Source organism: Marmota flaviventris, chromosome 4 (assembly GCF_047511675.1).
Source record: "Marmota flaviventris isolate mMarFla1 chromosome 4, mMarFla1.hap1, whole genome shotgun sequence".
Lineage (NCBI taxonomy): Eukaryota > Metazoa > Chordata > Mammalia > Rodentia > Sciuridae > Marmota > Marmota flaviventris.
Genome location: NC_092501.1, coordinates 73,476,309 through 73,488,312, shown reverse-complemented (window position 1 = coordinate 73,488,312; position 12,004 = coordinate 73,476,309).

The window sequence follows — 12,004 nt, the reverse complement described above, 5'->3', positions numbered from 1 at the left end:
CCTGTGGCTGGACTGGATGACCAGGTTAGGTGCTTGCTGACTGCACAAGATCAGGAAACTCTCGCCCACCTGCGTGATGGCCAGCACCTGAGAGGCCAGCGTAGTCAAGAGCCTCTGGAAGCTCCACCGTCTGTCTCAGTCAGCACTGGGCCCTTCCACCCAGAAGTTGGTGGAGGTCTTGGAAGATGAACCTCCCAGTTCTTTTTCCAGTACTGCCATACCCAGAGAAACATAGATGTAAAGCTGAAGATCGGTGGGCATTTTCTAAAGGTCTCCAATTCTGGTGAAATCCAAACAATCAAGACTCAATAAGAAATTTTTCCACTTTGGCCTGGATTGTTACATACAGCACTAATATCAATTTTGATCTTACATGCTACTTTTTATTTTGAATCAATACATGTTCATCTTTTATCAATATTACACCCTCATCAATATTTGATTGTATTCTTGTAATGTTTTAAAGATTAACTGGAAACCATTCTATTTTTGTTTTCCTAGGTCATATGTACACTTGCTCCTCTTAGTCCCACTTTCCCCTCTACCATTATCTGCTACTAACACAAATTCCTCCAGCCATCTTTTCTTTTTAACTTGGTTTGTATTATTCATTTCTATTTTGTCTCTTTCTTTCTTTCTTTCCATTTAATCTCTACTCTTCTTTTCATCACCTACATAATGTGACAGTAATTTTACTATCTGTAATAACTCATTTCCCAACCTACTCCAGAGTGTTACCGCAATTTTATACCCAGAATATGAGAAGAGTTGAAAATTTTTTCATCAAGTCCCACTTGACCTAAGGTTTATTAGTGCGTGAAGTTTGCTCTGAAGGTACTAAGGTTTAGTATCTTCTTTCAGTGATGCTGAGTTTGGGAATAACAGATGAACATGTTGAATGGGAGTACCAATACCTGGATATTCACCCAGCCCAGGGCACTTACACAAAGAAGCTCACTAAATTGTCTCTTATAAGTAATAACCAGGTTTGGAACCTCATGGCTGTAATCGCAGGAGCTCAGGAGGTTTTTGCAGAAGGACCATAAGTTCAAGGCCAACCTGAGCAACACAGTGAGGTGCTAAGCAACTTAGGGAGACTCTGTCTCAAAATAAAAAAAATAAATGGACTGGGGATGAGGCTCACTGGTTAAGCTCCTGGGTTCAATCCTTGGTACAAAAACACAATAGCAAAGGTAATCATCCTCTCAGAAGTTGGGTACACACAGAAATAATATGAAAAAGCATGTAAACCTACCACCCCAAACAACCCACAACACTTCAACAACTGATCCCATTGACACCACAGTGCAGAAAATATTGAGAATTTAGAAAGTTCATAGTTAAAATGTTCAGTGAACTAAAAGAAGATGTAAGGATTTTAAAAATACAGGAGGTAAAAGATGATTTCAAGAAAGAGATATATATTCTGAAAAAGGACCAAAGAGAAATCCTGGAAAGATTCAGACAATCAAATTAAAATTAAGTGGAAAAGGTCACCAATAAATGAGACCACTTTGAAGACAGATTCTTGGGTCTTGAAGACAAAGAATATTGCCAACAGTAAGACAAAGAATATTGTCAACAGTAAAGATGTTAAATAACCAGAATATTCAAGAAATGTGTGTTGAGAGCCACAGCCGAAGGGGCCCCAGCAAACTTCCAGCTGCCAGCAAACTTCCAGCTGCCGGCTGATGATTGGCTCACAGCGGCCCCAGCAACATCTAGCTGATTGGCTCCTCTGCGGTGATGCTCATTGGGCTGTTTCCCTGCCCTTTCAGACCATGGAGCTGCTCATTGGGAGACTTTTTTGGCTCAGCCCACGTGACCCAGCCAATCGTCCTCAAGAGCAGGAGGATTGGGGGAGGTGGAGAGAAGCTTGTGTGGGAGAGAGAGAGGCTTGTGGAAAGCCGGTGGTGGCAGTTGGGGCTCTGAGGGTTTTTCCTGAGAGGCTCTTTTGTTTGGCATGTGTGGTTCTAAAAATAAAGTTAGTTTCTTTTGACAAGTGGCTCTTGATTGTGCCCAGCCAGACTGCGGCAAATGTGAGATAACAAAGGCAAGAATCATTGTCATAGATGAAGGCATCAAAATACAAAATATAGGAGTGCACAAACTTTTCAATAAATATCAATAAATTTTCAAAACATTTAAGAATGAGATGAAAATCCAAATACAGAACCTCTTTGAACATCAAACAAACAGGATTAATAAAGATCCTCTCCAATACACATTATAAGAAAAATACCTAATATACAGATTAAGGTTAGAATTTTGAAAGTCTCAGGATGAAAAAGGAAGTCATGTTTTGAGGGCAGTGCAAATATCCCAAGTGGTTTTGCAAATTAGAGTTTCAAATGACTTCACAGTTCAAACCCTAAAAGCAGGGAGTGCTTGGAATCATATATACCAACCAAAATTAACAAATCCAGCATAAATTGTCCTTCAGAATTGAAAAGGAAATAAAAACCTTCCATGCTAAATATAAAATAATTCATATAACCAGAAAGCCTGCACTATGACATTTACTCAATGAAATATTTAATGCAAAAGAAAGATAAGAATCAGAACCAGCAGAAGGATGAAACTCCCTAGAAGAATAGTCATCTAAAGGAGAAGCAAGTCTGAATTAAGCATTAGAAATAAATGAAAATGGCTGGAAATAAAAATCATCTCTGCATATTCATATAAATATGAATCCTTTGCATGGCATGTGCTTTGACACTGAAATTTTATAAACATTACCACAAAGAGGTTGCTAACACAAATTCAAATTGGTAAGAACAAACTGACAGGGATTCCAAACCCCATTACTCCTCTCAGTACTATGAGGCAGTTCACTGCAGAAAGCAATGGGAGCTCCAGGTGTGTGAATTTTACCCTAGTGGCCCCAAGGTCAGGGGTCAGGTACCCTCCTTACTCAGAGTAGATGGCATCTGCTCTACATGGTCCTGCTCTCATATTCACCTGCTTCATGCCTACAGGTTCTGGCCTCACCCTCCCAGATTACTTGTCAGTGTTGCAAGTCCCTCGTTCCTGGTGACTGCTGGGGCCCAGGTTTATGAAGCTTGCTGCAATCAGTCTGTGAGTACTAGCGGCCTCTTCACTGGTGGTCACTGTTTCCCAAATACTCTGTGAAACTGGAATATGCTGATTTGGAGAAAACCTCACCTAGACTGACACATTCTTGCTCAAACATCTATTTTTCTCAAAACAATAAAAAGCATTTTATTCGCTTACACTTTTAATTTTAAGAAATAGTGTGTTTTGTGAATGCATGAACTGACATACATTTCCACTTGATTTGGAGATACCAGTAGTTTAAAAACACTTCAAATAAATTGAAGGAAGTCCAGTAGATGAGAAGCATGGGAAAGGGGATAGGAGGAGAGTAGGGAAAGGAGTAGTACTGGGGATTGAAGTGGAGGCAATTACTTTCTATGTATGTATGATTATATAAAAGGAAACTTCAATATGATGTGTAAGACATTAACAAAAACATTCAGAAACCTCTTCCAGACTTGTGGTTCTTTCTTTCTTTTTACTACTATTGTAGTTTCACTTGCCTTCTTTTTCCCTTAATTAAGATTGATAAGGGACTGGGGTTGTGGTAGAGTGCTTGCCTAGCACATGTGAGGCCCTGGGTTTCATCCTCAGCACCACATATAAATAAAATAAAGGTATTATGGCCATCTACAACTGAAAAAAAAATTTAAAAAGTTTGTTAAGCTGTGTGCAGTGGTGCATTCATGAAATTCTAGGGATTACCCAGGCTGAGGCAGGAGGAGTCCAAAGTATAAGTGTCCTGGGCAAATTATTGAGAACCTGTCTCAAAATAAAGAAACTAAAAATAAGACCTGGAACTGGTCTCAGTGGTGGGTGCCCTGGGTTCCATTATCTTTGCGGGTGGGGAAAAAAAGAAGATTGAGAGCCACAAATTTAATGATTATTTGAATTTTGTATCAATTTATTCCTGATATTACATTTCCAAAGTTATTCATTTCTTTCATTGTTAGTAATATTTTTTGTAATTTTAAGATGGAAATGTTTTTGTCACTCTTGCTCATCTCTTAACACAAATACTAAGATGTCTATTTTAAATCTGTCAGATTTTTGTACAATACCTGCTGTGTCTTCTGACTCATCATGTAGTGGTCCTTATACTGGTATACCTGTGACTAAGAATTTCTTTTTGGATATTCTCTCTCAGAGTGGCTTCATGCAGGGGAAGACCTTCACTAATAATCTCAACTAGATATTTCATGACCTCTCCATCCTTTCTGAAAATTCAAATTCTCTGAGCCTTTCAAGCAGAGAGCTGTGACCTGTCACAAATGAATAACCTACTATTCCTCCTGTGGTTTGTCTGCAGTACATGGGTGCTCAACCAGTTGTCAAGTTCTCTCTTGTTCTCAGGGGCCTCTATTTCAGCTCTCTATGTCACAGGAGACAGAAAACCATCACCTGAAAAACCAGAATGTTGGACTTATGTTACCTTTTTCTGACTCCCGAGGAGAACACTGAGAATTTGTTATTTTCTCTGATCATACCAGATTGTGTCCACTTAAGAACAGGCTGTTCTGGGTACTTGTTCCTCCCCACTTTCAATTAGGCTGTTCTTATTTTTGCACTCTGTACTGATGTTGTCTTAGTTTTACTAACATTATTTGTTTGGGATGGAGGGCTGTCCATACCTCCAGGTGTGGTTGTGAAAGAGAAGTCGTTTTGCAGAGCTGCTAATTTACATGGAGTCTACGCCCTTTTTAAGTAGTTTGGGAATCCTTGGAATTAAAAATGGATATGTTTCATTGTTCAGTGTATAAATGTAAAATGTGGTGAATGAAGTTACGTTTAGATTTGCTAAAGTGAAAATGAATGGTAACTTTGGTTAAAAGAACTTTAGAGGAGTACTTGAGGAGCAAATCACTAGAGCGAGTTCAAGAGTGAATGAAGAGCCTGAGAGGGCTGAATGGTAGTGCTTGCCCTGGAATTGACCCAAGGACTTAAAATGACAATGAAGTCAGTGAGTACAGATCCTCCTCTTAGTGACATCAAACTAAGTGGCATAGTTGTGGGTGATCTAATTTTTATCTTGTTTAAATGTATCTTTCAATTCTGACATAATAATCATGCAATATATTTACCACACTTCAAAGAGTCTTAAAATTATATACATGGAGTACCAAAAAAATACTAGACTAAGGTTTTAAGTAATAAATTCATAAAATTGCAAACTAAACAAAAACCCCTTGAATATTTTTCACCAGTTTCTTATAAAATCTATTAATTTGCTAATTTTTGTGAATAAAGAGCACATAAATAAAAATAATTTTGAGGGGAATATTTCTTGCTTTTTTCTATTAAATAATAGTGTTATTATTTTAAATAAATCATTTTAAACAAATTGAAAAAAATTGTTTATGAGTTTTTCTGTGGAAGCCTGCAATCAAGGGCTCCTGTGTATGAGCCAGGCTCAGCAGAGACAAAGTCTTCTGACAAGACTGCAGGAACTTTTGCTCAGTACAATCCCAGATTATTCTTCCAGTTCAGGTCATGACTGGGTCAGCATACCCCATGTCCCAGGGGATGAAAGTAGAAATATACCTACTAATGTCCCATCTGCCACACTTCTTCACATGGTCGTATGTAGTTGCTGGGAGACTGGACTCCATGGTCTCACTGTTTTTCTGGGCCATTCTGTTTCCAACTACAACCCAAGAGGACAAGGACTGGTAAAGCCAAGTACAGCAGGCATCTTTTCTCTGGCACATTGTTTAAATCATGAGCCAAGTTGGTGTGATGACACTCTCCTGGCTACTGGGGTTCTTCCTCTGTGATTTCTTTTCTCCTAGACATCCAGGAGTGCACCTTGGAGATCCTGCATCTGACCCTTCTCCCCAGCACTCTCCTCTCACTGCACATGTCCAAGCCAGCATGTGCTGTCCCAGGATTGTGCAGCTACCACCTGTGGGACTTCCACTTCTGCTTCTAAAGTCTTCTTCACCTCCATAGCCAGAGAAGGCTTAGGAAAATGAGGCCAGATCAGGTCTCTCCTCTTTTTAAAATCCTCCAATGGCTTCTCATAAGAAGAAACTCTAAATCTTTGCTCGAGGTCCATACAGTGGGCTCCACCCTAACTGACTTTATCTATTTGTGGATTTTCTTCACAAGGCTCCAGTCATACCGCCTCCTTGCTGTTGTCCCACCCCACTAAGGAAAGTGGTCTATTCTAATGCTCTTTGTACTCAAAATAGCAGAACAAGAGGGACTGAATGAACTGCCTAAGGTCACAAGCTTAGAAGTAATGGAGTCAGGATTCAAATCTAGGTCAGTGTGGCTACATGTTCTGTATCACTTCTTCTACCTCATTACCCAAATTCTTCCTGAGTGCTTGATTGCTCAATAACAGATTCATGCAGGCAGTCAGTCCTTCCCGAGGAAAGGCTGCTAGGTGTCTCTAGGAGAAGCGCTTGCCTTTCCCAGGAGAACACAATGTCTTCTGCGTTCTGTCTCTGTTAGAAACCATCAGGAGCTTCTACTCCAAACCTGGTAGTCATGTAAAATTAAAAGCATCATCAGGACTGAGGTCAGCACAGGTTAAATGGATCAGTCATTGTCCTCTCCTGGACCAAATGGACAGACACTCTTGGGGAGTTAACGCTGGCCTTCCTTGGGTTGGATACACTTATGCTGTTATTCCTGGAGAATCATCGCCATTTGGCACAGGCAGAATTAGGTGCACTTCTTACCCTGTTCATTGACTTACCTTTTTTTTTTTTCCTGAGCATTCTAGTTGATTTAAAAGAAATGAAACACTTTTTCATGTGGATCAGCTATTTATTTACTTATTTATTTTTAACATTTTTTCTTTTCAAAATTTTTTTTATTTATACATAACAGCAGAATGCATTACAATTCTTATTACATATATAAAGCACAATTTTTCATATCTCTGGTTGTATACATAGTATATTCACAGAGCCATCCTTGAACCCCAATAAAAGTATTTCTGTGTTTGTGTGGTATTTTCATTGCCAGCCCAATTCACACAAAGTGACCCTGACACCATTGCCCTGTGGGACATGGGAGATAAGAATTAATGCCAATACTCATCAAATTATAACTTAAATAGAAAGAGATGGAATATTTCCTAATTCATTCTATGAAGCTAGTATCACACTTATACCAAAATCAGATAAGGACACATCAAGGAAACACAATAAAGGACCAATGTCCTTGATGAAAAATACTTAATAAAATGTTGGCAAATGGGTTTCAGCAACTTATGAAGAAGGCTATACATCACAACCATGTTGGTTTTATTCCAGAGGTGCAAAGATGGTTCAACATACACAAATCAATACATGTAATTCATCACATAAATAGAATTAAGGACAAAAATCACTTAAGCATGTCAATTGACATAGACAAAGCCTTTGACAACACTCAGCACCCATAAAAACACTGAAGAAACTAGGGGTAGAAGGAACCTACTTCAACATCTGATATGGTTTGGACATGAAGTGTCCCCCAAAAGCTCACGCTCACGTGTGAGACAATGCAAGAAGGTTCAGAGGAGAAATGATTGGATTGTGAGAGTCTTCACCCAATCAATGAGTTAATCCCCTAATAGGAATTAACTGAGCAGTAACTGAAGTGGTAGGGTGTGGCTGGAGGAGGTGGGAATTGGGGCATGGCTTAGGCATACATATTTGTATCTGACAAGTGGATAACTCTCTCTCTGTTTCCTGATCACTGTGATGTTAGCTGCTTCCCTCTGCCACCTTCTCCCACCATGGGGTCCTGTCTTACCTCGAGCTCTGGGGAATGAAGATGGCCTTCTATGGACTAAGTACTCTGAAACCATGAGCTCTCAAATAAATTCTCTCTCCTCTATAATTGTGGTCATTGCATCCTTTAGTCACAGCAGTGAAAAAGCTGACTAAAACAACATCATAAAGACTATAAATGAAAAACCCAAAGCAAACCTTACAATAGCAGAAAAACTGAAAGCATTTTCTTTAAAAGCTGGGACAAGATAAGGATGTCTACTAGCAACATTTCTATTTAATACAGTCCCTAAAATTCTAGCTGGAGCAATTAAGCAACAGAAGGAAATAAAGGGGATGAAAATAGAAAAGGAAGAAGTCAAGTTATTACTATTGGCAGATGATAAGATCCTATACCTAGAAGATAAAAAAAACTCCACCAAAAGACTACTAGTGCTAATAAACAAATCTGGTAATGTGGGTTACACAATCCATATACAAAATCAATAGTTTTCCTACATGTCGACAATGAATCTGCTGAGAAAAAACCAGAACAATTCCATTCACAATAGCCTCAAGAAAATACCAAAGAATAAAATTAGTCAAGGAGGTGAAAGACCTCTAAAAAGAAAATTTATGGAACACTGAAGAAAAAACTGAAGAAGACCTCAGATAATAGAAAGACCTCCCATGTTCTTGGATAGGCAGAATTAATAGTTAAAATGGCCATACTAACAACAGCAATATGCAAATTTAATGTAATTCCCATCAATATACCATTTCCATTCTTCACAGAACAAGAAAAAAGTCCTAATATCCACTTGGAAGTATAAAAGAACCAGAATAGCCAAAGCAATTCTAAGCCACAAAAGCAATGCTGGAGGCATCAAAATACCTTAATTTATATTATACTATGGAGCTATAGTAACAAAAACTGCAATGGTACTGGCATGAAAATACACAGGAAGACCAAAGAAACAGAAGAAAATACATTTGAGAATCCCACAATTTGATCCTTCACAAATGAGCCAAAAACATACATTGGACAAAAGATAGCCTTTTAAACAAATTGTGCTGGGAAAACCAGTGTATCCTATGCAGAATAATGAAACTATATCTTAATGGAAATCCTACAAGAAAGCATAGGGTCCACAGTGTAGGATACAGGCACAGGCAATGACTTTTATCAATAGGACTTCTAAACTCAGGAATGCTCCTATGCCAAGAGTTAATAAATTAAAAACCTTCTGCACAGCAAAAGAAACAATTAGGAATATGAACAGAAAGCATACAGAAAGGGAGAAAATCTTTTCCAGCTACTCTTCTGACAGAGGATCAATATCCAGAATAAAAAACTAAAAAACAAAACAAAACAAAACAAAAACTTAATACCAAAACTAGATGATACAGCTAATAAATAGGCAAATGAATTAAACATATAATTTTCAAAGAAGAAATACAAATATATGAAAAATGTGCAACATCACTAACAATAAGGGAAACGGAAATCAAAACTCTCACCTGCAGCCCTCGCAGGTGATGAAAGCTGGGTTCCCCTGGAGGAGTGGGTTGGCTGAGAAATACTTTGAAAAATCACACGACACAGAAAGTAGCTTTAAAGACGAAGGTCAGGACAGCTCTTTGACCTTAAGGGTCCAGCTTCCAAGCTGGAAAGAGAGACTGAAAGCCTGCATTTGCTTTATTTATATGGGGGAACCCCAAAGGTTTTCTACAGAATGTTCTTAGCCAATTAAAGTAGGAGATGGGCTGTCCAGTTTCCATGGGTCACCTCCAACTCTGGAAAGCTATGGGATCAGTCTTCCTGTCCAGAGCAACGACAGAGATCACTTGCATTGCACAATCCATTAAGTGGAAGGAGCCACAAAGTAGCTTGCAATGCCACACCAAAAGCTCCTTGGCTCCAAGGCCAAAAAAGATGCTCAAATAGCTCAGGAGTGGCTCCCCACACAAAACTGCACTGATCTCATCTCAAGCCAGTCAGAATGACAGACATCAAGGACACTCATATAATAAACATGAGAATGTGGAGAAAAAGGAACACTTGTACTGTTGGTGGGATGGAAAATTAGTACAACCACTATGGAAATCAATATGGAGACTTCTCAAAATACTAGGCATGGAATCACCACATGACCCAGCTCTACTATCTTTCAGTATTTATCCTGAAGAATTAATGTCATCTCTCTACAGTGACGCATGCATATCATGTTTTTAACAGCACAATTCACAATTGCCAAACTATGGAATCAGATTAGGTTTCCATCAACAGATGAATGGATGAAGAAAATGTGGTATAGACACAATAGAGTTTTATTCAGCATGAAGAAAAATGAAATCATACCATTTGCAGGAAAATGGATAGAACTAGAGGACATTTTGTTAAACAAAGTAAGTCAAACTCAGAGGTCAAGGATCCTGTTTTCTCTCATAAGCAGAAACTAGAGAGGAAAAAGACAAAGAAATGTGGGGTGGATCTCATAAAAGCAAAGAAAGATCAGTAGAAGAATGGGACCAAGGGGTGGAGGCTGCATATGCCAGGCAGTGATATTAGCCAAAATATTTTTAAATTGTGTGCATAAATCAATATGTAACAACAAATTACATCATTATGTACAACTATAATATACTAGTATAAATTGTGTGAAAAAATATATTAGGTTGATTGCATCATAATAATTGTAAAAACATTAAAATATTTGTATGGGTCACAGAAATGGCATAGCAAAATAATATCAACCTAATCTTTAGGTCCATATTTGGAAGTAAAAATTTTAAAATACAAATAAGCTATCAATAATGTGATATTTAGATCCTAAAGTTATTAATGACTATTTGGCTTTTAGGGTACTATTTAATCAGCTAGCATTTGGGTGATTTGAGTACATAAAACTCAATCAAATGGTTGTGTACTTGCACTTCAAATTTAGCTGTAGATGCCAAGAAATAGTTTTTGTTTTAATATATGTTCACATTATTCAACTTTGTGAAATCTGTGTTCTCACACAAACACACACACACACACACACACAGACATGCACACATATCATCACCACCAAAAAATAAAGTCTAAATCCACATTAGTGGAAAAACTTAACTATATAGCCTTTTTCTATATAGCCTCGGGAATAAGAGGAATTTTGAATAGTGGCAAAATATTTTGCTATAAAGTAATATTTTACAGTGAATGTAGCTAAAGTTGTCCTAAGATAAAATATATAGTCTTATGTATTCATTTTTGAAAGTCTAAAAATGAGTAATATAGGTTTACTAATTAATGATCAACCAGAATGAGTACATTGAAACAGTTTAAAAATGTAGAAATAATTACCAATGAAATACTAAAATACATGAAAAAACAAATGTATATAAAGTACAAAGAAAAGAAAACTTGAAATGCTAAACCAGAAGTATATGATTAGCTTTATAAAAAATAAAACATGAAATAAAAATATAATCAGGATTTTGTTTAATTTTTCAAATTTTAATTTGTTCTATATAACAACAGAGTGCATTAAAATTCATATTACACATATAAAGCACAATTTTTCATTTCTCTAGTTGTACACAAAGAAGAGTCACATTCTTAGTGTCTTCACATGTGTACTTAGGATAATGATGACAATTGAATTCCACCGTCTTTCCTACCCCTCTCCCAACTCCCTTCCCCTCCACCTCCATTTTCCCTTTGCCTTATCTAGAGTTCATTTAATCCTCCCATCCCCTGACCCCAAACAGGATATTATGAATCAACATCCTTAAATCAGAAAAATCATTTGGCATCTTTTTTTTTGGGGGGGGGGATAGGCTAACTTCCCTTAGCATTATATTCTCCAGCTCCATCCATTTACCTGCAAATGTCATGATTTCATTCTCTTCTAATGCTGAATAATATTCCATTGTGTATATACCACATTTTTAAAAATCCATTCATCTAATGAAGGGCATCTAGATTGATTCCACAGTTTAGCTATATGAATTGTGCTGCTATAAACATCCATTCACAGTTTTCCAAGATTCTCCATACTGCTCTCAATATTGGCTGCACTAATTTAAAGTCCCACCTGCAATGTATGAGTGTTTTTTCCCCCTCATCCTTGCCAACACTTATTGCAGTTTGTATTTTTAATAGCTGCCATTCTAACTGGAGAGAGATGAAACTTTAGTTTGGATTTGCATTTCTCTAATTGCTAGAGATGATGAACATTTTTGCATATATTTGT